At 39.4% G+C, this 27,498-nt stretch overlaps 1 protein-coding gene across 11 annotated transcripts in view; it reads right to left on the reverse strand.

Annotated features, from left to right (window-relative positions):
• Positions 1–27,498, reverse strand: part of TLN2 (talin 2) — a 142,011-nt gene that overhangs the window by 114,357 nt on the left and 156 nt on the right. For 2 of the 11 annotated variants that reach the window (XM_085588178.1, XM_021554184.4), the window contains exon 1: positions 27,201–27,339. The exons of 1 other annotated variant lie outside the window; for it this stretch is intronic. The gene's annotated coding sequence lies outside the window, so the exon portion shown is untranslated. Of the gene's footprint in view, positions 1–23,092; positions 26,211–26,571; positions 26,725–26,782; positions 26,934–27,200; positions 27,340–27,498 lie in introns of those variants that run through there. 8 more of the 11 variants (XM_085588179.1, XM_085588176.1, XM_021554183.4 and 5 more) reach the window with 7 other exon arrangements.

Consider the following 27,498-nt stretch of genomic DNA (forward strand, 5'->3'; position numbering starts at 1 on the left):
TGAAAGTCCCGATGGAAAGTTTCTGTGGACTAAATTAAGCCTTCTAGAGATAAAAAATCAGGCCTTACAAGTGGAGAACTTGGACACCTTGTTTGTCACACTTTTTAGCCTTCAAAGGTGCCTGTACTAATTCCTCAGTTCAAGATGGGAAGAGATTAATTGCTCTATTAAATTGCTCTAGAATATTAATTCAATTGCTCTAGAATATCAATTCTATTAGCAGAGAAGACCCCTTCTCCACCAGGCTGAGACATAAATAGGGCCACCACACTCTAAATAAGGCCCAGATAAAAGCTAAGTCCTGTGGTTTCCAAGCTCTTTACCCTTGAAAGGGCAACCAACCACACAAACCACAAGAGGCAGAGGACCAGAACTTCTTTTGTGTATAAAGCTGTGAAATCTTTCACAGCCTTGCACAGGTGCTTGATAGCTTGAGATTGCTTCAGCTGCCTCTGTTCTCTGGATATGGAGAGGAATAACAGTGCCCTTTCCAAAGCAAGTAGACAGCCTTTAGAAGGACCAGGAATGACTGTGCTACCTGAAGACCAGAGGGTAGAAAACAGCCGGCTGAAGGGAAGATAAAGAGAAGGGTTTGGCAGCAATTCCTCATTCCATGTAGTGCTTATGAAAAACTGTATGTGGCATTCACATTTGATGATAAGAAGCTTGGGACACACAACAGCAGGAGGCTGAACACCTGAAAATCACCTTCTGTGGCTCTCCAAAACTGCATTATGCAAGTCAATCCACTACGGAACTACAGCTTCTGCTGCCCTATCACCAGAGCCCCTGTCCTTTAGTATTAGGGAAAAGCTACCCATTTGCTGACCATGCTCAGAGCTCAGATTTTCAGTTGAACCAACTTCACTTCAATGCAACGGGAAGAAATACAGCCCCTCACTTGTATCTAAATGAATGTTAGGGGTATTAAGCAAATCCTAACTGTGCTTAATTCCTAACCAAAAAACTGACCTCAGCTACATGCATGGCACCTTTAATTACTACCAGCTCTAAGTAACAACTGAAAAATTATGCTGGGTAATTTTAGAAAATAATTTACAGTATTTTAAAATGAGAAAAAGAAAAAAAATTACTTAAAATAACAGAAAATTACAGAGTTGTCATATTAAAGAAGTTTGACCTTTCTGACATTGTTCCCTTAGGAGCCTCCTGCAGCAGCAGGCAAAAAGCCAAGTCAGGAAATCCAGGCTGTAAAAAGGAGAAAGCTGACAGCATGCAGGTGATGAACAAGTTAAGAGTGGTAAATGGAAGCAATAGTGTACACTGGAGACAACAGCCAGGACCACAACAGTTGCAATGGTTTGTAGAAAACGAAGTTGCAAAGGCAGCTGCAGCATTAGAAAAATTAAAGCATCAAATAAAGACTGAGATATCCCAGCATCTCTCCTTCCAGTTAACTCAATTTACCTGAAAAAAATTTCTTGTTTAAAGATGATCCAAGTATGAACTTAAGCAGTTTAAAAATTTTACATTAGAGCAACAACTGCAATGAAAATGCAGGGTTTGTTTTCATTTTTGTCCCCCGCATAAATGCGAGGATGGCTGAACTCCTGTTAAACTAAACAGAAGCTCACAATGAGATTAAGATTCAGATATAACTTGACAGTGACAAATCTGTACTGACAAGTTAGCAGACACCTTTCTTTTAACCACATTCCCTGGAGGAAGAGAAAGGCTGAGTAAAATCCCCAGATGGTCTGAAAGAGTCAAAGTGAACAGTTAAAAACCAAGGGGCCGCCTCTCACCGAATGTAAACTGAGTAAATGTAAATCCTACTGAGTTTTCTATCTGGTGAAGACTGAATTTGATCCCTCAGTGTTTCTAATAAGGAAGAAAAGCTGCAGACACTTATTTCTTCCTACTTTTCCTCATTCAGCTCAACCACTGACAGCCAAGCACCAGTGTTGGACCTTTAGATCAACAGACCTTTACAGTTTTCAATTCATAGACTGCACAACACCACATTAGCTACCCTGAAAGCAATCCAAGTGTATTATCAAAGCTCCAGTCATAGAAACACTGGGAGAAGTGCTACAGTCAGCAAAAAATGCAAAATTAATTTGTCAGAAATTGTACATGTTGGTTTTGCATGGCACTAATGCATCTTTGATTTTTTTTCTATTTACTCCCAAAGCACCTTCTAAATGAGCATGTGTTACCCTCCTGACACCACTCACATGAACTTAAAATCACTTGACCCACTTGAAGACAACAGCAGCATAATTTGAAGTACTTTACTTCACAGAAAAAACATTTAAATGCCAAGAGAGTACCCTAGCCTGTACTGCCATTTCCCATGGAATCCATATACAATTTAACTCACTCTGGTCTCTTGCTGAAGTTCTAAGATGCCTTTATCCTAGCTCATGGATAGAGATGGGTGCTAACAGCCATGCAATAGAAACACTGAAGACAGAACACAGAGCATGTGGAGCAAGGAAATGTGCCCACAAAGAAGTCATAGCAAGCTCTTCACTGTACTCTGTATTTGAGGATATTTTTCAGAGGAATTCAGTTTACAGTAGTGACCATTTGATTCTCCCCAATGTTAAATTAGGCTTTGTGGCCTACTCCTCCACAGATTTTTTTGGTCCCACACTCCAAGCAAGTTGTAACATCACCAGTGTGTTACCTATTCAACTTTCCCTAGTAAACAAACACTTCTCTTTCACTGCTCTTGCCACCTAGAATAGATCTCCTCAGATCCCAAGCAAAAGTAGGGCAGAAGGAATTTCATTTCAGCTATTCTGGCAAGAATATTACAGAAGAAAGACAAACAGGATGCCAATGTACATCCTAGTGATGAAAGTACCTCCTGGAACCAGCCCCTCTTTGGTCTAGATATGCAATTAAAATTCAATCCGGTATTGTATAATCCACTTCAAAATGAGAGCTATCTACTCAGTTAGTGAAAGCAAAATAATTCAAACAAAAAACTCATCACACAACATCTGCACACATAATTGCTAAACAGGAAGCTTTCTTTGTTTTGCATAATAGTTTAATAAACTGCAGACTGGATTTTTGAGGTGGTAGCATTTGTAAATCTCAACTGCAAAATAAAAATAAGATTCCAAGTAAACAAAAGCAACCTATTCTTCCATTTACATCAGCTTTCTTACAGGAACCTTACAAAAGTATATATTAACTTGTTTACCCAGGCAGGGAAAGTATTTTTTTTCATGACCAAACATATCCATGGTTATGATGCAGAGTCTGTTCTAGGTTTAGAGTTTTCTAAAAGTTTCCCAAGACTTTTAAAGGGTCTGATCGTGGCAGCAGTTTATAAAGTTCCCACCCATCAAAGAAGAGTTGCAGAAATACGAAAAAAACCCTAAGCTGCAGAGCAAGTATTCACAGCTTTTGCCCTCTTGAGCTGTTTCCTCACACACAAAGCAACACACCATTGACCTTGCAAAAGGCTGAGAACCCAGTTCTGGGACAGTAATCAAAGCTGCTGACAAAGGGGGCAAAACAGCTCCTGCTCCAGAGCTCTTTTACACATGGCAAAGTTTGTTCTGTAAGCTAAAAGGGAATATGCATAAGGCACTCCTATTTCTTGAAAATCTTTGAAGTCTCAAGTATTAAACTTCACTAATATGTTCTTTATCTTACATAATTTCAGGCAGAAGCTTTTTTCCCGTAATATTGAACACTTCACCTCAAGAAAGTACAACTTAAACTCTGTTCCCATCTCTTATCTAAATAAGATCTTTCTTTAAAGGACCCTTGATGAAAAGACTCTACAAATTGTAGATGTGTGAGAGTAATACCTTTCAACTATTGCAAATATCAGTCAATGACCACCTGAACACTGGAAGCTGTTCAAAGCTTCCTTCTAGCTGCATTTCTAATTCCTATATTCCTTAAATTCCAGGAAAAGAACTATGCTTTAATGATAATAAAAGAACTGACAATATAAAACCAGATTTTTCACTCTACACTATCATTATTTGGCACTGCAGTCCCAGCATACCTGGTAGCTCCTCAGACTTCTGGATTCTATTATGTTACTGCTCCTAAAATGTTTAAGCTTTCCTCTGTCTCCCCTTAGTTATCAAATGTATCTCACCCATTTAGTTAACTTGGTCAAAGCAGGTATTTTAAGCTCAATATTTCTCTATACATTTTCAAAAGATATTTAACTTCTCATCACTTATGTATGAAGATACCAGCTTTTGACACATCCTGAATTTAACTGGCTAGAACTGCTTATCTATTTATTTGAAGTATGGAAAGCATATACAAAGGAAAAAATATTTGGTAGAACAGAATATTTAAACTGGAATTCTCTCTCACTCTTTCCTACCTCTCAGGAAACATGCTTTCTCTATAAGCCTGATCTCAGAAAACATCAGAAAACTCTCCAGATATAACAGAGTTGACTGATAAAATATGCCTGATTACCAAGACACGCCTGATTATTTAAGTTCAGTATCATCTTCAAAGTCATATAAATTGGACTGTTTTTCTTTGAGAACAACACATATATAATCTAAGAAAGAAAAAGCAGAGAGATAGACAACTCTGGAATAACAGAGCAACAGGAAGAATTCTGCTAAAATGTGGACAGGTACAAAAGGTCCTCCTACTATCTAGAATGTTCAGAGAACATGAAGCAGTGTGCACAGAATTTAGTTAAAATGCACACCATTTTACACCTGATTTAACTGTGACTTTTTAAATACTGAAACAAGAATAATGCCTTAGCTTTAAGTTCAGGACAAATATTTCAAGGCCTATTCCAAGGGGTCCTTCCCTACTGCTAGAAAAGACAGTAGGGAAAGACCCCCTGGAACAACGCTTTAGCTTTATAGTCAGCACCAATTTCTTACAAGCTTTAAATTTCTTCAAATATGAACTGACACAACTTTCTAAAACTCATAGTATTGAAGTTTTAATGATTAGGCTGCTTAAACTGGCCCTGCATCTTAAATTACATTATTTTTGAGCAGTTCTTTCTTGCAAAAAGAATCTTCAGAATCATCTTTGAACTACAGAACCCATCAGCACAATGATACTAAACCAAAAGTTGCACATTTTGTAGTTGTTAACATCCAGTCACCAACCCTATCTGCAACAAACTGTGCTCAGCAGCAGGACACAAATCCATAACCTGAGGCTGTAGTAGGCTTTAGGAGAAGCTGAACAACAACATATTGGCAAACTTCCTGGAACTCAATCTGAACAGAAGTCAAGGACACCTGGGCAACACTGTGGGGTTGGTGACACAGCACGAGCCCCGATTATAACAAAGAATGGTTCAGTGTTGCCCTAAGATCAGCCCTCACAAGCCAAAAAGCCAAGTTGGGAAGCTCTGCCTGAACAGTAACTTTATTGTTGGACTGACAATGCAGTGGAGATTGGCTTCATTTGGGTCTCTGAGGTTCAACATTTCCCCCTCTGTAGGAGAGGCCATTTCATTATACTGTGTCCTCCTTAAAAGCTAGTATATAATTAAACCTTTAAATAAATTAACCTTGAAGCTTTTAAGAGTTACTCTACATATATACATAGTGAGATAAGGAAAGAAAGTAAATTACACTTTTTTTTCTCTTAGTCATTTTCAAATCTGGAAGAGAAGAAGCAAACCTTCCTAGCAATAGTGGTGACGATTGATGTATACATAGTAGCAGCCCCAAGTACCAAGGGTGAATATCAGCAGGGCAGTAAGCAGCTGAAACTGCTGAAACACGGGTAAAAATTCCAATAAGTCCAAGTGTTTGCACGTCAAAATCTACTCAGTATTCAGACAGTTAAATATAACTAATACTGAGAATCAACTGTATTGACAGAAGAAAGCCATTCCAGTGGAGACAGAAATGGCAGTGGGAGAAGAAAATTAATTTTATTTCCACTTGGATGTTCTTGTGTCCAAAAATGGCCTCAAATAAAATACTGGGGAAGCTAAATTACTATGCCAATCTTCATTAAAAGAGAAAAAAAGAAACACAACAAAACTTATAAAGTCAAAACACATGTCACATGATGAAGAAATTTTCATTTTCAGAGCAAGATAACTGATGAAGACATCAATAGATTCTCTCAAAGGGAGATGTGCAGTTTCCCATCACATCTGAATCACATTTTGACTGAAGGATTTTCATGTTTCTGCCTCCTCTCATAGTAATTGAGGCAATGATAAAAATATTCTAACATTTCCCATTTCTGGACTATGACAGTATGAAATCCTGGCAACAAAACCCAGGTTTTTTCAGTTCAGGTATTCCTCTAGGACCCAATTATTGCAGCATACTGATATTTGGAATACTATGCAGTGTTTATTATGGCACTCCCATCAAGGAGAACCTAATGAATTATTCAAAAAAAAAACAAGCATTTTTATTTTTCATTGCTATTTCAGTAATAATTGTCTTCATTTTCCATTCTTCTACAGAGAATACCATTTCCTCCAGAGTAGTTGTTCAAATATGATATTCCTAGTTTTAGCCACAACTTTGCAACAACAAAAAGTACAAAGCAGCAAAGGCACCCAAGTAGTCCCCTGAGGCTGCTGATTAGGGACCCAGCTTCAGTGGTCTGAAATAAGAGATGGAGTGATACATTCAGCTGTTCATCATAGAAAACACACACTGGTGATGACACAGTTTGCATGTGCCTAAACCAGAAAGGCCTTTCAGCATACCTGCTAAAGCTCCAGCTACAGAGGTGGCCAAGAGGGGAACCAGAAAAGAAAAAGGCAAAAGAACTCACTAACCATGAGATCAGTGGCGAAATCAAGTCAGTTGCTACAGCTACAGTGCTTCAGTTCCTGAAGCCAGCTCAGACATCTGGGCAGAAATACCAGACTCTCATCAGAAATGCCACCTAACAAGACACTCCCTGGGCATTTAGAAAGAATGCTGCTCAGATGACATGACTTGTTTCCAAACTAAGCAACTGTAACAAAATGTACTACAACACAATGTATGTATTTACCATGTACCAGTATACAAATAACTCCTGTGAATAATTCACATGCCAAGAACACTGAGATGAGGTGGAACAACATGATGTCCTGTCAAAGACAAAAGCTCCTCATAGCAAACTCCAGACTGTCAAATTTAATCCGATCATACTGTTATTCTGAATACTTCAGAGTGTTCCTCCTCCTGTTGATACAGTTTTATAGGTTATGCAGTTAAATACTTCCCCTAAGATGGTAAGACTCTAAAGAAGATAGATACATGAAAGGAATCTTTTCTGCTCTTTTTCTCATTTAATATTTTAAGGGATGCAGATGTAAAATCCAGTTCTAAGACAGCAGTGCCTAAACTCTGATTACTGATCACCTAAGGCTAAGAATAAAAGCTAAGAATAAAATAAATGCTGGCACTAGCCACTTGTTTTGCCAGTTTTCTTAAACCACACACTCTATCACTCTGACTGGTGCTATCTGGCTTTGAGGTATGTAGAGCATTAAATGCCAGTAAAATATTCCCCCATACCACTGTACTTACTGGTTCCTTCCTGCCAATCTGGGATCTCTGAATAATGAAACAGGTCTACAGGACAGTCTAGGAGCAAGCAAGACTTAGATGTTAACACACATCAGAGTACTGTTGTGGGGAGAAAAACACTTCAAATACTTTACTTAAGCTAAGAGGTATGTGAAAGAAACAGCATGTTATGACACTGCTTTTCAAAATGACAGACACACCAAGCCAAATAACAGAAAAGCTTGAATAACTTGACTTGTGGCAGCAAAGCAACCACACTTCGGTCCTTCAGAGTAAAGTTAATAACAAACTAGGGCAGCTCAAATTGCAGAACTGAGCTGGAATGACCTGACAGCAGCAACTGCTGTCCAAACACACATGAGCTACAGCAAACCTACAGTGTTTGATCAATGCTTCCAAGAAAGTCCATACTAGAGATGTGTGGAGAAAAAAGAAACTCTTGATAGGTAATTTTAAGGTTTGCTGTGTCACTGTTTCTATCACCCAACAACTACTTGTAGACAAGGTATCTTCATTTTCAAGATATGTATGATAAAACACTACAGCGAATCAGCAACACTTCAAGCAGTGACCGTTTCTGAATCCAGCTTCTCTTTAAATGTCATTTGTCCTCACTGACATCCATGAACCTGAAGGCCAAAGTCTGAGGCTGTCAAAAACTACAATATTTTTGCCAAATCTTAACAGAATACCTTTAAGAAATGCCAAGTTTTACATATTTCTAAAAATCCCATATTTCATTCTCATGCAACTCATCAATTCAGCATTGACATATTTAGGCTAAACACAGCAAACTAAGCAAAGAAATTACACTAGAGCCAGTTGAGTAAATATTGCAATCCAAAAAGGGTCTTTAGTATTCGTGAGTGTTAAATCATTGATTCTAAAATGCTAATTTGAGAAGAAATGTATCTTCTACAACTAAAGTGCTTCTTCATGGACCTCATCTCCCTTTCAAATTACTAAAATTCACATTATGCATGTCTAACAAATGCTTCTTACTTTAATACTTGCCCTTGAAACTTTCAACATGCTCACAAAGTTAAAAGAAATACAGTGTTTTAAACAGGACTTAGAAGCTGCTGATAGTGTTATCCAGTGATGCAAACACTAAAGCAACCCTACGTATGCATGCATACACACAGCCTACCCTTTAGTCCTGACTGGTTTCATTACTCCCAACCTCAGTAATGAACACGCCACTACAATATGTTGTTAGAGGTTCCAAGCATTAATTTACAAGTGCTTAACTTTTCATCAAAAAAAAAAAAAAAAAAAAAAAAAAAAAAAAAAAAATCTAGGAAATGAAGTCATTTGTTGGTCTTGAAAGTACAGCAGCTGTCATTGCCATTCACTTCAGCGCTGTTGCTCTTCCAGGCAGTAAAGCTAGACATTCCAAAAGACATCGGATATTCCCAGCATGAGCACCTGCCCTCCTGCCCTTCAATTCACTATTCTACACCTACTGAGGGTAATGTAGAAAACTTAATAGAAAATATTCGCTTTTTCCCCTTTGATCAAAAGAAAATCAAGTGAATCAATAGCTTTCCTTCAGTTTTAAGGCTCAGTAAAAAGAAGTACTTCATAAATACGTACAAGTTATTTTAAGTCATTTCATCTCAAGAGTTTACAGATAAGGGAAATGCTAATCTTATTTAGGAAAACTGAAGCCATACCAGAAATAACTGGGGATTCAAAACAAACCTACACTGTAATCTATTGTTAGGTATCTATCTTACCCAGAGTTCTTACTGGAATGATCCTGTCCCTGTTGCTACCAGCAACCTCACTTTATTTAAGAATTGCTGACCTTTCAGGGATATTAGTGAAAAAGCACCTCAAACATCAAATGCCAGGTTGAATTCTGAGGTCTCAGCACTTCAACTGTGAGGCTTCAGCAATCCACTGGATGGGAACTTGGAAGAACACAACACAGCGAGCATTGTGTTGTAGCACTGGGAATTCTTATAAGACTAGCTGTTCCCAAAATGGGAAACTACAATCCCTGTATTTTTAAGATACAGAATATAGTATTATGATACAAAATTCCACAATGAATACTCAGAGATGCCTTCTCCCGTGTACGTAGTGCCCATTGCAGATCAGGGATCAGTAAGGACTTGTAGTCAATCTGCACTTAAATACTAGCAAATTCAGACTCTTTTTCTAGATGCTTCAGTCTGTGCATGTCAAAGTCCTTGCAATGTTGAGTAAAAACTACTGCTCAGACCCAGCTTTCAAATGGTTACATAGTCAGAAAGAATACATTGCCAAGTTACTGAATAGTGATAAGCTGGACACTCAAAAACCATTAGAGCCATCTCAGATGGAGCACACAAAACTGATTTCATGTCCATGCAGTTCAGCTTGTTAATTACATTTCATACATCCTCCCAGACTGATACTTTTACAAATATTCTGGTATTTTGCTGCTTCCTTCAAAAACAAAACCATAAGAAATAGATTATGGTGGTTAATACTTTTAAATCTGATTATCTAAATTACCCTAAAATTATGCTTGTCTCAGGAGACAGTTAATATTCTGTCAAGATAAGTATACCTTACTAACAGACACATATTCCACAATCTTCTTCACTTTCATAAAGGACAAAATACTCAATTTATGCACAGTACATGTAAACAATGGCTTTGGCTGCAACAGAACAGCTTTGCAAAGAGAAGCAGATGAAGCTGAGCAGCTTCATTCATATATTGAAGAGCACTGAAAAAGCCACAACTGTAGCTGTTTCTTAATCTCAACAACTGAGAGTGCAATCACCACTCATAACCTATTTGTGTCAATCATAGAAAAGCTGAACCAGACAAATCTGGTTTTAGTTTGTCTCACATGAGCAAAAAAATGGACAAGGATTGACATGAGCCTATGACAGATGATGTTTTTCAAACTAATTCTACCTTTGCCCACAGTTTTGTTGTCTTGTTTTTGGGAAATGACATAAAACTACTACTTATGTCAGATCAATTTAACTAGTACCTGAAGTCAGAGGGCAAGCCTCCCTTCATTCTCCCTTCTAAACTAGGTTATAGTGATGTACAAAATAATGGACTAATTATACCCTGCCATGCACTTAACAGATACAGAGCTTTCTACACTGCTTTACAGGAGCTGTTTTTCCATACAATCACAATCATCTGATTAGGAATCCTATTATGCTTGTAAGTAGTGGCACTACTTACAAGATCAAGTATCAATCACATGATCATATTTTAAATTATCAAATGCTTCTTCCCAACACACTGACATGATTGCAGAGTTGAAGATATAAACAGTGTCACTTGAAGGTGAGGTGTGAACTGGACACCAACACCAACCTGCATGTGGCCAAAAATGTATTTTAATAAGGTAACTGATCAGCTAGTGAGATACACAATATATATAACTAAATGGTTGAGAACAGCTAGCGCTTCTAGTATCAAATCAGGGTATATCTTTACTAACACTTTACATAACTGATCTTTAAAACTATGTTTAAATGTGGTCTTAAAGAACACACATCAAAACATGACTAAGGCGATTTTAAATTTATTTCAAGTGCTTTGCTTCCACAACAGTACAAGAACCATAGCCCTCTAAGAGAAAGTAATATCAACAAAGAAAAAGGGTTACCCTTTCAAGCTGTTATATACACAAGATTTTTTTTCTTGAAATTTCAGGCATAGTAGTGTTTCACCATTAACAGCTTGTCATGATTCAACAGAGCCCAAAGGAACACATGAGGCACACAAATTAACACATGGGCACTGTTTCAATACTTATTGTGTCATCTCTAACACCAACTAAACAAAAAACCAAAAAAAACCAAAAACAACCAACAACAAAAAAAAACCCAAAAAGTACTTGTACCAGAGCAACATTACCTGCTTATGACCTCAAGCATATAGTTTTTGGAATGCAACTACATTTGTTGCAGCATGCTGAGGGCTGGAAGCCACAGTGCACTCATTGTAAGACATGGCTTTAACCAAAATAGAAAGCCATGAATGGGGCTTGACAGCAGGGGAATCCCCTTCCTTTTTACTGCTATTTATAACTGAAGGCAAGTAAGGTCATTTCCAATTTAACAGGCAGCTCTTCCAGCAACTTTTTCTGCAGGGAAGGGAAAAAATGAGAGGTACAAGTATTCCAAACACAACATTCTTAGGCTTCATCTGCCAGCAAGACACACTGACCATTTCCACATTTCCACAACACAAGTTAATAAAAGTCAACATTTAGTGTTCTGTGTACAACATTAATGCCGAATGCAGTGAACTTGGAAGTATCTATCACTGAAATAAGGAGTAAACAAGGAAAACTACTACTAGCTTTCCCACAGCTTTTCAGCTGCAAGAAAGACTAGATTTTGCATTGGTTGGGTTCATTTGACAATTTGGTTTGGCTGAAAGTCTATTCCATCAAGCAGACTTGACTCCTTAGATAGAGTTAATTTCAAAAGGAATTTCCAGTTTCTAGCTCAACCCAAAAAAAGTGTGCAAACTGATATACATCATTTGCTTTTACACAACTAAAGTATCAAAACATACAGTTGATTAAAACCTCTGTTAGGCAGAGTCCCTCCTAACACTCCAACTCATTTAAAATTAAATAATGAACATAAGAATGCTTTCAAACTTTGACAGTTCACGAGAAGAACACTGGAAGTCAACCAAGTATTCTATTAATACACTGCCCAAATAGTTTTTGGGCCCATCTCCATCAAGCAGATAGATATTGTACCAGAGTGCATTTAAGCTACTGATTTCAGGAAAAACTGAAGGGTGGTGAGCAGAGTAGTTAATCCCATCAGGAAGCTTGTTTGTTGATGTTTCTGTACATAAGAGACTGTAAAACATGTAAAAACTTGTTTCATCCAGGTTTTTTGCACTGCTGGATGGGCCAGGAAATCATCACAACCACAACCATCAGTGGACAGCTCTGCATTCTCTTTGATCACCTGAAGCAGGAAACAATCTTTGGAGCCATATTTACCAGAATACCTAATACAGAAAACTGATGAGAATTCTGTTCTTGAAAGTTGGCACCAAAAGTTTCATTCCTGATGACAGGCTGTCATAAACTAACAGGATGTCAATGTAACTCTACTTGAAATGAAACAAAAGGGTTTCCAGAGAAAATACACATGAAATTATACTAGCTGTTGATGAGACTCTCTTTCAAACATAGCTTAAAAGTAGAATCGAAATCAGGGGCCAGAAATCTGACACTAGTTCAATTAACATCCTCCTGGTAGAGTTAACATGCCCCAAATCTTTTGAAAACTGTGTTTAAGAAAAAGATGACAAATCACCAAGATCAGCATCTCCAGCTTCCCAGTATTTTCTGTGTGCACCACCACACACTGCGTGTCACACCCACAGCAAGGGCAGATTCCTCACTGCTGTGCAAACAACTGCTGCATGTCCAAAACCCAGCCCTTCATGTGCTGTGATGGCAGTATTTATGCAAGATTCAATAAACATCACTACATTAATAGGATCCCTATTTTCACACAGAATAGACAATTTGAGAAGAAAACCGCATTACTGACAATTGCCCTGGATAATGTGCTTTGTCCTACTGGAATAAAGTTTGTTGTTTGGTAATGAACATTTCTTGCAAGAATTGGAATTAGATATTTGTTGCCAAACATATTAAAAACAAGGGTTCTCTTCAGTGTTAGCAGCAGGCAACTGGAAAAGATGTTCCCTATTAAGAGCAGCTAAGGAGGAACCAAAGAAAAGCAAGTGTCTGTCCTGTAACTTGACAACCTTCAAACAAAGAACTTCTTACAGAGGGCAAGTGGTAGCTGGGCACAGGAAATGATTTTTATGGTATTCATCCCAAGTGTTGAAACCCAAACCTTGCTAGAGGGACACATTTTTTTCCAAAGTCCTTATTTTAATAAAGTAGGATTATATCTTTACAGAATATAACGATGGGATACAAACTCTAGCCATGTGTAGAACAATGAGGGCTTGCTATGCAGGCAGACACTCACCTTCCAAGGAACGACCCCTTTACTGTCCCAGGCTGTACAGCAATATGCATCTGGAAAGTATTTCAATAATGCTTCCCACAGCAATAGTTTGTGGGGGAAAAAAGCCCAAAAAGCTGGGGTGGGAGGTGGTGGGGAGTGAGGTAGCACAAATTGAAGAACCAAACCAAATAATCAAGATTAAAAATACTTAGTTTTGAATTTTAGGATAAAGAGTAACAGAACATAACAGAGATTGGATCCATTTTAAGAATGCATAATATTTGCAACACACCAAAATGGGCTGCTCACATTCCAGGCGCAAGCTGCTGAGCAAGATCTTTCCACTTTCTCTATTTAGCCATTAGAAACAAACAAGTAGTTTAAAATCATGCACTTAACAGTTGATCTTAGTTTAAAAATTTTAACCAAAATTACAATTTATCAAACCCTAAACAAGGCACAAGTAGAGACCAAGCCACAACCTAAACCCTATTTACAACCTATTTACTTTTTCAAGCCCAAGTGTCATTAATGCTTAGGAAGCTGGAATAAACCTGAGTTACATGTCATTGCAAGTTGGGGTCAGTTACAACTCTGAGTACAAAAAGATAAACATCACCCTGGAGAACTGGAGCATTTTCAACTTTTCCTGAATTACTGCCAATTTTTTTGCTCTTATTTTTAATAATGCAACATTTGGAATGTATTAAGTCTTTTTTTCCCTAAAAAGGTATATACTTTTGCAAATAAGAAAAAGAATTTTCACACTACTAATACTGGTGTGCAACATCCATTCCCTGAGTTTCTCCAGTATCATCTGAATATAGCAATTCAAATTTGTTATTTCCATTATGCTCAGTGAGTATATGAAACATTATTGGAGAATGGCATGAGAAAGAAAGGGTAGAGGGATGCAAGTTTAATAAAGCTTCAAACTCAAGCTGTAGGTCAGAACATGCCTTCAAAGTCAGTATTTCAAATTAAATTTTCAAATCCAAGCTTGACATTTGAGAAACTCAATTTACTGTGACACACAAAGTTACTTTCCCCTTGCCCATCAAGGTTTCTGCCTTTACCTTTGACACAGCAATTACACGCCTGTAATGCTTCTGAGAAGGGCAAAATCCTGATTGTTTAGCCATGCCTGCATGTACAATGCAAGGGAAAAAACACTCCCCCAGGCTCAGTCTGTAAATTGCACTGTTTGTGGCTGAAGTTGAGGCCTTCTGCTGTAGCATGCATAACCACAGCCCATATGGCTACCCAGCTATGAGCCCACAGAGCCCATAGAGGGGCTCTGTGCTGTGGGAGAGCATCAGATGACAGGAGAGCTTTGCCCTCAACTATCAAACTCATTTTTCTCCAAAAGAAAATGCAGAAACAAAAAAATGGATGCCAGTGATTTATTGACACTTGGTATGTTACTCCATTCTACCTAGGAGAGGGCTACAGAAATAGTTCAGATTTCAATTCAATGTCTAGACACTTTGCCACTGAAGCATAAAGACTGGTACTTGTCTCTAACTCACAATAACTATGCTAAAGTACTCAAAGTCAACACCATGTACTCCTGAGTCTATTTATCCTTGTGAAGTCAAACAAACCATCTTGAAGTTAAATTATTTCCACTTTTCAAAATAAATGTCTATTTATTCTTTCTGACATCAGCACTAAATAAGTGAATTTATTTTGATGTGAGGTTGAATAATAGTAAGTAATCAACTGCCAAAGCCACAGGCTGTATTGGTACTCATTTAGACAGATGTGGCACATCACATACATGTTTATTTTACAGACACTTTGCCTCAGAGCTGTTCCTACTCATCCTCAGATTTCAATAGTGCTTCAATGACTTGGACTCATGCCTCCATGAATAACTGAAAATTTGGGTTCAGTAATTAGAAGATATCAAGTATATACAATAGAAAGCCTAATTTCACTATCTCATTAATAACTTACATTGTCTTCAGGTGTGGTAACTGTCATACAGCAAGCTCATTCTTTTGACACCTTATGGAGGAAACCCTGAGTATTATTTATAAGATTCTTTTGAAGTAATTTGTAAAGTGTAGTTCATCTCTGTAGACCTCCTCAAAGATTTCCTATTGTTTTTTCACTTGAACACTACCACAGTGTCTCCCTTGTAATTACAAACCTGGGGTTTATGTTCTATAATGTATATAGTTTTCTATACTGCCTGAAGAAACACTTTTTACCACTGTAAGCCTGAATCCTTAGGGTCTAGGGAGTAACCTAGAGCCTTAGGAAGTCAAACAATTTCCTTAGTTTTCAAGATCCCATGTCACCATGGAGACCTAAACTATTACTAGCTCAATTTTGCATTTCCAGATTGTATGTCTGTTAAGAGCACCTTAAAAAACAAAGCAGTCACATCGGTATCTCAGCAGGAAAAGAATTTGAAACAACAACTCAGAAAATGCAATCAGCTGGTTCAATGTGAGAAATTACTCAACATTAACACATACCTCATAGAGATCTGGAAGTGGGCAAACCTCCTCCTGCCTACACATTGCTTTATGTAGGACTAGACCGAAGTTCCTATGTATTTGGAATCATTAAACAGCAGACGTTAAAGCAAGACAACAGAGTTGCATGGGAAAAGCAGAGCATGTGTGAGAAAGCAAGACTTTTTTTTCAATTCCCGGATTTCCAAGCTGAGGAAGTACCTTTTCTCAGCTACCTGCTAAGCACTCTCTCAAATAACTCAACACTGCTCCTTTGTTCGATTACAGGAAGCAACTATCGCAAGACTTGCCACCAAACAAACCAAGAACAGACATTTGGAAATCAGCAGTATAAACAAACAAATTAAGTTGCAGCACCCTGCAGACTTTGCCATAGAATCTCAGAACAGTTAAACATATCATGCTATATCTTCCAGCTCAAAGAATCAAAACTCTTCTACAAGAAATACTTGCTTTGAGAGCTTTAGTTCCTTATTCATTCTGCTAGGGAGATACACCACTGTATTATTCATTTGCAGAATAACACCTTTGTTAGAGAACCTTAAGCACACTCAGTCTTCATTCCCCTTTAGTGAGATATCAGCCACTGGCCACTGTGTGCTGAACAGGTCATTCAAAGCTTTGCATGATGGAGAAGTACTATTTGACAAAGCAGGTGAGAAAAGATGCTGGAACTGCAAAAGATCTTCTCTAAATCCCCTCTTTAGCTAACTATTAATCAGGATTTCTGCCGCACGCATCACTAGAGCTTTTTTGCTGAATGTAGGTTCCTTGTTAACAACTCTTGCACTTCTAGACTGTGGGACTTGCACCAGAAATCTGCATCCCACTTGAGTTTCATTTCCCCAAGACATCCACTATGGAACCAGAGTAGGCCTAAAAATTACATAGATCCACCTGTTTACATTCTTCACCATGCATTATAATGTTTTTCTAATGAAAATTGCTCAGTTTAACCCCATTTTGCATCAGACGCATCGTGGAGAAAGAGCTGGTTTCATGGCAGCACTCCCAATAACAAGAATTCTAAGAGAGAAGCCCAGACTGGTCTGCCCTACTTCTCCCCTGGGCAGCTGTTTCACTACCCAGTGGTCACTCACACCAAAACACAAACACAAAACACAAGATTGTCTCCTACCCAGTCAAAAGGCAGCATTCCAACAGCTACTGACAAGACAGCCATACTCCTCAGTCAAGCCTGATTATACAAATACTAGGCTTTCATTAGCTTTTAACTTGTAAAGAAGCATTTTCCTATTGCTTAGTTGAAAATTCCATGAATGTTGCCAGAAGAAAGGTTTTCTAATTCTAAGCTACTTGGAGATATCTAAAGCATGAATTGCTTAGATTCAAATGGTAACGCCTAACAAGCACAAGTATTTCAAGCATCTGTATGTAGACTGGTCAGGAAGAAACAACACTTCTACTAAACACTAGAGATCAAGAAGGAAGACAAATTTCACTTGTACAAGTCTCCAGCACTGAGATTCCCTGACCAGATGTCATGGGAGAGTTAGATCTCATAAAATACACGTAAAGAAAAATGTGCCAAATAAAAGAAAGCTAAATTTAAAATAAAAGAAAGTTCTTACAGAACAACTCAAATTCAGAAGGAAATAGCAAAACTACTGAAGATGTCAAAATAAGTGTTGACACAAAATACAGCTATTCTCTAAGGTCTGTTTCTGTGATGACATGGTTGCTTTCTATATCTGGTCATAATAACAAAAAGAGTATTTGACATGCAGTAATACAATTCTGGTTAAAACAATGAGAGGTAAACATGAAGCAAGAAATTTGGCATGAGTCAAATTAGTCCAGGAAAAAAAAAAAAAAAAACAAAACCAATTAGACAATACACACTACTAGAAATCTTCAGTCTTTACAAAGCTGTAACTATAGTTTGTAACTATAGTATGCTTTTCTCATTTTTCATTTTATATTATCATTTTCTGTCTTCATTCTACATTTCTTCCTTTGCTTTTCAAAGTCTTGTAAACAACTTCTAAAAGCAACTCCCTGCTTTATCTTCTCTTTCTACCCAAAACACAATTATCTGCAATCCCACCTTGTTTTTGCATCTTCCTCAGGGCAAAAATTGTATTTCACTCCTTGGCAGCTACAGAAAGATGAGCTGTACACGAAAAGATACACTTTTTGGGTGGGTACCAAGACAGTAGTGGTGCTTGATAGCAGATGTTTTGCAGGTACTTGGAATTTATCTGCTGTAGCCTCAGGCAGGATGGGAACTACACTATGTTGGCTGCTATAAGCAAACTAGAAGAATTACTGTCTCTTCTTACAAGTCCCAGAAACAAAGAAAAGCAAAACCAACAAAACTCAGCAAAATAAAGCTTCCATTATTTAGGAATGTTTATTTCTAAAGGTTTAACTGGCACAGCTTAAGACCACAATTAACAAAGATATGCTTATAGAAATTTGCATGCTGTCAGAACACATGTGGACCACATAACTAAATATCCTATTTTCAGGTATGATAACATAAGACAAATGAAGGCAAGGAACTCTAACCAGGAAAATACACAAATAGTTTAGTGCCTGTTGGGCCCTCTACAGCGGCAAATCTTCCTAAAATCACCTCTGATCCTGAAGACTCTGAAGTGTAACTATGTCAGACACACAGATGCCAAGAGAGATCTTTTTGCTTCAAAATCCATATGCAACAGCTGACTTCCTATTCCTAGTAAAAGCTACTTGTCACATAAACAAGGTAAAATCAACAATCTAATCAGATCTGACAAAAAGTTGGCCAAAAAAATTGGAATTATGATGATAACTATTTGAAATATGGATTTACATCTAACATCATTAATGATGAACCTTACTCTAAATACACATTTTGCCTTGAGATATTAGATAATGATAATATGACGCCATCATGATTAGCAAGACAATAAAAAATTAAGTACCCAGTGAGGTGAAGACAACTCTACAATTTCTTCAAGTTATGTGATACTTAATATAGTACTTCACTTAAAAAAGAACCAACCACCTGAACTCAATGGCAAATCTTCAAAAGCCTTTTTTAAGTTTTCTTACTTTGCAGCAGAAGAGACAAAGGCATGGGGGACCATTTGGTCTTCCTACTGCAGCAAATAATGGCTGAAATAATACATGGAAGACAATATGGCATTCCTCTGTCAGCAAATACTGCTGGAAGACTCGCAGAAAACAGCTGAAAATTTGAGGAAACAAGTATTAGGACAAATTATGCAGTGTGGGAGGCGTGCTACACTGTTGGCTGACCTTACAGATGTTTCTTACATGCCTCATCTTAGGGTATAGGCTGGATTGCTTCAACAGTGAAACACACTGGGAGCTTCTCTTTTGTGAGCCACTCCAGGAACAATGTATCAGAGTAGAGTCAATAATAAATTATTTCTTTATTAGAAACAATGTTTTATGAGAAAACTGTGCAAGTGTACACTTAAGTGATTTTATCTGTAATCTTTACACTGGAATCCTTTTATTTTTTATTCCAGTTAAAGCAGTCACTCCATAACCACACATGAAATTCTTTCACTGCATCATTCATAGATAAACTAATACAGCAATGCTGGAGGCAGGAGTGCACCAAGTGCTCAGGATGTCATTGATTATATAATTTTATAAAAACAAGATCTTCAAGCAGTAGAATACCTTATAACAAGATGGGAGTGACCATGAAATTCATACTCCCACAGTAAGTTTTGCTAGTTAGCTTGTGGCAAAGGGCTTAAAAGAGTTGTCACACTTAATGACACACCATATGTTTTTCCTACAAAGGCAACTGTTCAAAACCGCCTGTTCTTTTCTGTGCTGACAAGAGGCTGTCAGCATTATCCTACCTACCAGATATTTGCAAATAAATACACACCTAAGGCCTCCCTTCAAGGTGAAGCTGACATTTTAACAGGAAGTAAGAAGGTAACTGCTTTCCAGAAGAAACTCACTTTACAGAGATTGTTTTGAAAATAGAATTTTGCAAGTGTTTCCGCTGAAAAAAACTCCTATAAAAAAAAATCTGAAAGCTGTACATTATTTCCTAAACTTTAAAATCTTTTTAAAAACCCCAACACTGTTTAGAAATCTTCCAAAAGAAGTCCCTCAGGAAAAGAGAAGAATGCAACATCCTCCCATTAGTCTCCAAGAACTACTTGACATCAGGGAAGGTGGAAATTTAATAGATTAATCCCAAGAAGAATCTCTGCATAGTGTATGGGAGTGGAAAATTAGTATCATTATTTAGTAAGCAACAATAATGCATTTCTTCCACTTGGATCTGTCTGTGTGAGGCATTTTATTTGGCTTGGAAAGTCATTAAAGCCAAGTACTGAAATAAATTGAACCTAGAACCAGCCCTTAAAATGGCTGTATACAAGTGATGAACCAACATCTAAAAAAAATTTTGAGATGCATATTTAATCACATAGGTCTCACTAAATTATTCCTTAATGAAAGGAAAAAAGGGTTTTGCTAAAAAAAAAAATATATTCTGTTTGTCTTTTTATTAATTTCTAATGTTTGTGTATGTTCTGTAAGGTGTATAATAATAGTTAAGTAGTATGTGTGCAAATTTATGAATAATACATATATTTTTGGTGTGTCTGCTCACAAATCTTTTACTGATGAGGGTGTGAGATCAAAAAAAATTTTTGAAACCATTGCCTAAAATGACCTGCTAGGCTGGCAATATTATCCCAGAGAAGTTAAGGCAATGGCTGATTATACTAAGATCCACATGGAAAACAGTGCTTTTAGTTTTCAACCTAAAGTACTAGAGGATTTTTACCCTCATACACAGATGGCATTTGTAACGCTTCAAACTGCAATTTATTCCTGAAAAGGAATGATAATAGCATTGAGGCAGGAACACACTGTTCCCACACAGATATTCACATTCATTACTGAACCACTTTCATAGCCTGCCCTTACCATTGCTCCCGTACTGGTCTGCTCAGTTCCTCAGGCCACATCCACCCTTCCTCCTGCTTGCAGGCTTCCTTTGTCTGTGTTGAATAACCTCCAAGTGCATAACTGCTGCATAAGCAGCTCACCTTACCCACACACTTGTACCACAATCAAGGTATTTTTCTGCCTCATCACCAAAGCCCTGCTGTTCCCTTGGGAGTGGCATTACAGAGTCAGCTAAAGCTCTGACACAAAAACTCTAAAAATACATTCTCTGCCTAGGAGAGTGAGAATAAATTTTCACTCACTTATACACCACCTATGATCCATTTGAACTGACCCCTTACATGTCCAGGTCCACTATATACAAAGGCCTCAGACAAAATTCATTACATCCCCTGCAACCCCTCCTCAATGTCTGGATTTGTTCTGTATTTAATCTGTAGTCTGGTCTGCTCAAGCACACAAGGCAAAGTTAACTACCCTTTCTTCACAGCTTCTGGTCTCCTGCACACACACCTACACTAATCAGCTGGTTTTAAGTCTCATTAGTATCACAGTGCAGCTGAACAGACAACCCAGCAAACAACCAGGCTTATCTGGACCTTACTCACAACTGCAAACACAGCCACCATTTTTTTTGTTTTTTTAAATTAAAAAACCCAAATATTTCTCAGACTTGGTACATACTACAACATCTTGGGTTCTTGCCTGGGATCTGTACATCAGCTGTTGCACATAACATTTCCAAAGAGTACTTTAAACAACACAACAGAGGGATCTCATTTCCCACAGCCTTTGCTTTTTTCAATTGAAGCTGGACATTGATCTCTTCCTCCCTGCACAAGTGCCTTTAGTGATATCCTGACCCAGGAGACACCACTGGCTCCTTTTGCTTGATCCTGCATGCTGGCTGTGCAGCAATGACTGCTGCTCAATCCTCTCCCCAGGGAGTTCAGACACGGCCTTATCAACACGTATGTCCTTATACCACAACAAAAAACCATCTAAGAAAATCTTGTAGTCACAAATGACAAAGAATTACAAGAATTACAGAAATTGCAAGCTACAGTAAACTGAAATATTCAGGTTAGACCTCCTGATTTCATTTATTCATATATTCATTAATAAGCCCATTGCTAAATTTTGGTTGACATGGTATCTAAATATATTCATTGTGTTAAGGATTATGCCCATCAGTCCTACACCACCATCACATTCTTGAGACCAGCCCCGCTACTATCACAGGTCTTCTCTCAAGCATGCACCATCACTTCTATCAGACATTGATAATCTGTCCTTCCTGCTGCTGTTCTGTCTGCCAAGTGCCACTTTGCCATTTCCTGCTACACAGCATTTGGCACAAATAAATTGAACTACGGTAAACGGTACTCACTGTAAATTACTTTAAGCCTAATTAATGTCTCCAGCTGAACGAATTCAAGCCAGCATTTTTTGGAACTGTTTTATGATTATATTTATGTCAACTATACACAAAGTTTAAATCTCACATTCCAGAAAAATCAGAACTTTCCCGCTAGTACAGAACATAACTGAAACCAAACCACAGGATAGGCTGGACTTGAGGTTGCTGAGACAAAGGGTTGCTTACCACATTACAGCTATCAATTCTCAAGAAATGTGAAGAGAGATCATTATATGAAAATAAACAATATGCAATAAGAAAAGGATTACACAACTTGCCATTGTTTGACAACTTAGACAATGCCATTATTTAAGAGGCTCTTACACCACTACACCAAATACTTCTGTGAAAACCTAAACTTTTCAATATATTAGAGCCACAAACCTACCACAGTGGGTAAACAAAAATTGTTATTCAACTCAAAAAAGTAATCAATGCATGTAGTACCCTTGATTCTTCATCATCCCAATAGTTATTTGCTGTCATTTACAAGACTGAGTCTCCTGCTTGTTCCTGGGTTATTTGTCACTTTTTCACAAAAATAAGAAATCTCAACCTTACAAAAGTTACCATACAGAGAGACACAAGGTTCATTTATAATTCACTTCAGACCATACTTTCTTCCTGCTGCCTGAACACAGAAAGATGAGCTACCTACTGAGAATGAAAGGAAGGCAGTTTCAAGTGCCAGCCTGGCCCATCTTGGCAGGAAATCAACTGGTAGCTGCCAAGTAAAGGGACTACAAGTCAGCACTGTAATACTGTAAAGATATTTTAAGACAAGACTTACTGTTGTATAGTCACCCTCACCTTGTGAAGTCAGTCAGTGCATTTTCTAGCTTTATGAAGATGCTTGAGTAAGAAGGTGCTGGAGCTTTGAGAATCGAGGGGGTGGATCTCTGGGGATGAAATTCCAGCTTGCAACTGGAAGTGGAAAATATCAAAATGTTATCACAATTGCTTCAAGTATGCAGGCTAATTCAAACTCAATTCCAAGATAAGCATGTGTGCACATAGCACACCCAGGGAAATGATTCTCTGACTACTGTGAAATGGGTTTTCAGCAGCATTAGCAGGGACAGAAAGCTACAAAATTCATTGTACACAGTTAAAAGTCTGGTGTAAAAGCTAAGCACAGGGCTCCTTACCACCTTCTCATACCCAAGCATACCAGTCTCACTCCAAAGGTGGAACTTCCCTGCACTCAGAGACAAAAGGCACAATACTCTGAACACATCAGATCAGACCCAGGATTGCACCACATGCTGTGAATCAGCACTTACACATCTAAGGAGCTCAGGCTACCTTCAAGGCATTCTTTGTGTAAAAGGAATAGACTGCTTAATCACAACAATAAAAATCAAGTATAAAAGAGCTTAAGACGCAGCATGATGTCCATAACCATAATCTCATCCACTGAATTGCAAAACCCTAGATTATTTTGCTTAACATAGCCTCTGGAAGTTGTAAGATAAACTACTATGAAAAAACCCTCTGATTTATCATTTGCATCTCCTTTGCCCCAAAATTTTTGAAGTTCAATTTACTGTGTATTTTTATAACCATATGTAGTCAAAAGCAGAGCCCTGGAAGCAAAAACCTGCATTATCCTTCAGCACTACCTGAAACTGCAATTTTCATCTCCATTTGCCCCATCTGAAACACTAAAATCTAAAAGTAAACAAATGAAACATAACACTGCATTATTAAGACAGCTTCCCTCCATGTGCAACAACACCCAACATTTTGCTTGCTGTTCTCAATTTGCATCAGCATTCTATTGTCTGTAGAAACATGCACAAGCAGACTTGCCAAAAATTTTAAAGATTCAAAAGCAGGGAGGAGAAAAGAATTTCTGAAAGCTGATACAGTGGTCTGTGAAGACACTCACACTTCTTACCTAATTAGGGCCTGGTGCAAAGGCAGAATCTGGAAAACACTGCTTAGCAAGAAACTCTTCATGTTAAAAAAAAAAAAAATAATATCAAGATGTCTACATATCTGGCAGCTTACCAAAATCTCCAAAGGTCAGATAGGACTGGCAGCTGAGAATCAACTCAAATGGTGTTTTCAGTACCACAATGGTAAAATTATGGATTGTAGGGATACTTCAACAAATGGTATTGCTCATATTTCATGAGCATACAATACCGATAACCCAACAGTTATCTGACACTGCAATGCCACAAAAAGGAATGGAGGTGAGATGTTTGAACTCCTGTCTAGATGTGGTGACTAAGTACTCCCATTTTTGCAACCCATCTAGACTGCATTTGCACAGATTTAATAGATACATACATATAAGCCTATAACGTGACAATCCAAATATTAATGCATCAGAACATCCTTGCTATGTGCAGTCAAATCTTGCAGAAACAATACCAAATAAATCAAAGTTTTCACAGCAAAAAGTCTATGTCTCATGCAGTTCAAGCTATGTCACAACAAGACAGTTCTTTCAAGCCCACTCTTCCCACTCCAAAATAAGACTGAGATTCTACTGTAGTGATGTTTTGCAATGAAAGTTATAAATATAACTGTAGATGGATTTCCTAATATAAGTAGAATTCAGCCATTGCATTAGCTGGCAAGCGATAAAAGAAGTCTAAGTTAAACTGTAAAACAAAGCAAGCTCAGAGTAAAATTACTTAATCCTTTGCAGTTCAAATGCAAGTTCATCTTCCTCAATATTGCCTACTTATAACCAATCTATCCATCACACACACCACAAAACCTCTCACCCTCTCAGGCACTACTACAGTGCAATGGCAGTGTTTCAAATCAACTTAAATTAGGCTGTACCACATTCCATTACATGATATCATGCAACAGATGTTACTCCAAAAACACACAGGACAATTATTCAGGATAAACTCCTGTAACCTGAATGGTAAAATGAATGAGTATCCCATATAAAATGGCTGTAGACTTTATCTAACTTTATATTGAGATTCAGAACTTGAATATTAGTCAAATTTGCCATAGTTAGCCCACTTAGATTGGCAACCAGCAACAATAAGTATTCTTATCTTACATAAGCTCAATAATTTTGACACTAATAGATAAGCTAGAATTCCACTTAACCCTTTAGTTCTGCAGTGACCAGTGAGTTAAATGAGGCATTAGGAAACTCAAATGAAATGCACTTCCAAGAATCAAGAGACACTGGAGGCAAGAGACATTCCCCCTTCCTCCTCAGCTGTGTGATAACCTTGAATCTCCCTTGAAAATGTCACATTATGAAAAATAAAGCAGGAATAGTAGTTCAGCCAACTAAACTCAAAGGTAACTTGTCTAAAAGCTGTTCTGTTGGAAGTACGGCTGACCATTACACCATATAGATATGAAAGCTTCTCATATGCTACAATTTGTAAGGTATTTTTAATTAACACTGGCAGTTGCATTCCTACTTAAAACACACTGCCGTAAACATACAAATAAGTAATGTTTTACATAAGCAAAAGCAATCTCAGAAATATGTTGCTTCTTTGTTTTTAAATCAGAGGGATATTGTTCCATAGCCTTTGGGATCTTCTGAGAATGCAGAACTCCTCAACGCTTCTAAGTAACATACGTCCAAACCCAGAACTGCCTTGCAATTTAATATGGCTCAAACTTTGTTCCAAAATATAGGTCTACAGAATAAAAATATTTGGAGGGAAGCGGACAATTGTTTAAACTGACAAGAGGTTTTTTTCAATCAATGACCATTCCCACAATCTTTCTAACTACACGTCATAGAAGCATTTTAACACACAAAAAGTAAAGCCTAAAAAATCTGAAGTGGCTGGTCAGAAGAAAAAAGGTGCTACAGAAGGTGAGCATAAAGCCAGCAGAGGCCCATTTCTCAGTGAGGTGTTCCCACGCAGTGACAACGCGCCAGGGCTCTCCAGACACCCGAAGGCAAGGCTGCACGCAGAGACAGAATCTGCTAGGGCATGGCAGAAACGGAGGTCTCAGGGCACACAGAACCGCAGCCGGGACGCGGCCAGCCCCGCTGCAAGCACACAACGCCGTCTCGCACGAAGGGAGGCTTTGCGCTTTGCTCAGCCCTGCCCACGGAGCCTCACCGGGACAGGCAGCCCGGAGCCGCGGGACCCTTGCACGCCCCAGGCCGGCCCGGAGAACAGCGGGGCTGCGGAGCAGCCGCCCACCCACCCCGTGTGCGCTGCGCGGGGCCCACCCCGTCCTTCCCTCCGCTCCGGGATGGGCCCCCGGGACCGCCCTGAGCCCCGCTCCCAACGCGAGCCGTTCCACCCTCCCGTGGGAAGGCGCGGGCAGAAACACACATAGATAGATACGATCCACGCATATGCAGACGCGGCAGGATCGTCCTTGGGAGGTCGTCACTTCACCACGTATTGCGAAAAGGTTTTATCTACATCACGGTCGCCAATAGCGCCCAGCAGCGAACAGCTTCGTTCCCCGGGCAAACAGAGCTCCGACCCGGCCACGCCACGCTGTCCCAGGCATGATGCGAGGGGCCGGCCGACCCAGCACCTGCTTCCTATTCCAGCCCTCCACGGCACAGGGAAATCCCGACAGACCGCTCTTTCCCTCTCATGCCGGCCCGGCTCCTGACGAACGATAGGTGAGCCGAGGCCGCTCTCGCCTTCCCGGAGCTCAGCCCGCACGGCACTGGGCCGGGCTGTTGCTGTGCTCCCTGGAACCGACAACTTGTTGGGCAGGCAGCGCTGCCCGCGGGCGAGCCCGCACGGGCGAAGCAGGGAGCGGCGAGCGGCGGCTGCTGCCGCTCGGAGGCAGCCCGCATCCAGAGCCCCGCGGCAGCCCAGCGGCTCCGCGCTCCCGCCGCTCAGCCCCGCGCCGAGTCTTCCCCCTCTCGGCGGCTCCGCACAGACCACACGCTCTATGCAGTGTGCAACGGCGGGGCAGGACGAGGGTCCTCGCGGGCTCCTACCGGGAACGCTGTTACTGTGGCATTGCGGAGCGCCCAAGCCCCGCCGCTCTCTCGCTTCCTTCCTTCCTTCCCCCCGCTCGCCTCTCGCCCGCTCCCGCCGGCTCCGCCGCCGCCCGCAGCCGCCGCCGCTGCGGACTCCAGGCGCAGACCCCCGGCGGGGAGGGCAGGAAGCGCGTCATCACTCCGGGCCGCTCCACCGCCCTCCGCCCGGCCCGGCCCGCTCTGGGGGACCCGCGGCTCCCGCCCCGTGCCCGGAGAGCGGCGGGAGCAGAGCCCGCTTCACCTGAGGGCTCGGAGC

The sequence above is a fragment of the Lonchura striata genome, chromosome 10, assembly GCF_050655825.1.
Source record: "Lonchura striata isolate lonStrDom1 chromosome 10, ASM5065582v1, whole genome shotgun sequence".
Classification (NCBI taxonomy): Eukaryota; Metazoa; Chordata; class Aves; order Passeriformes; family Estrildidae; genus Lonchura; species Lonchura striata.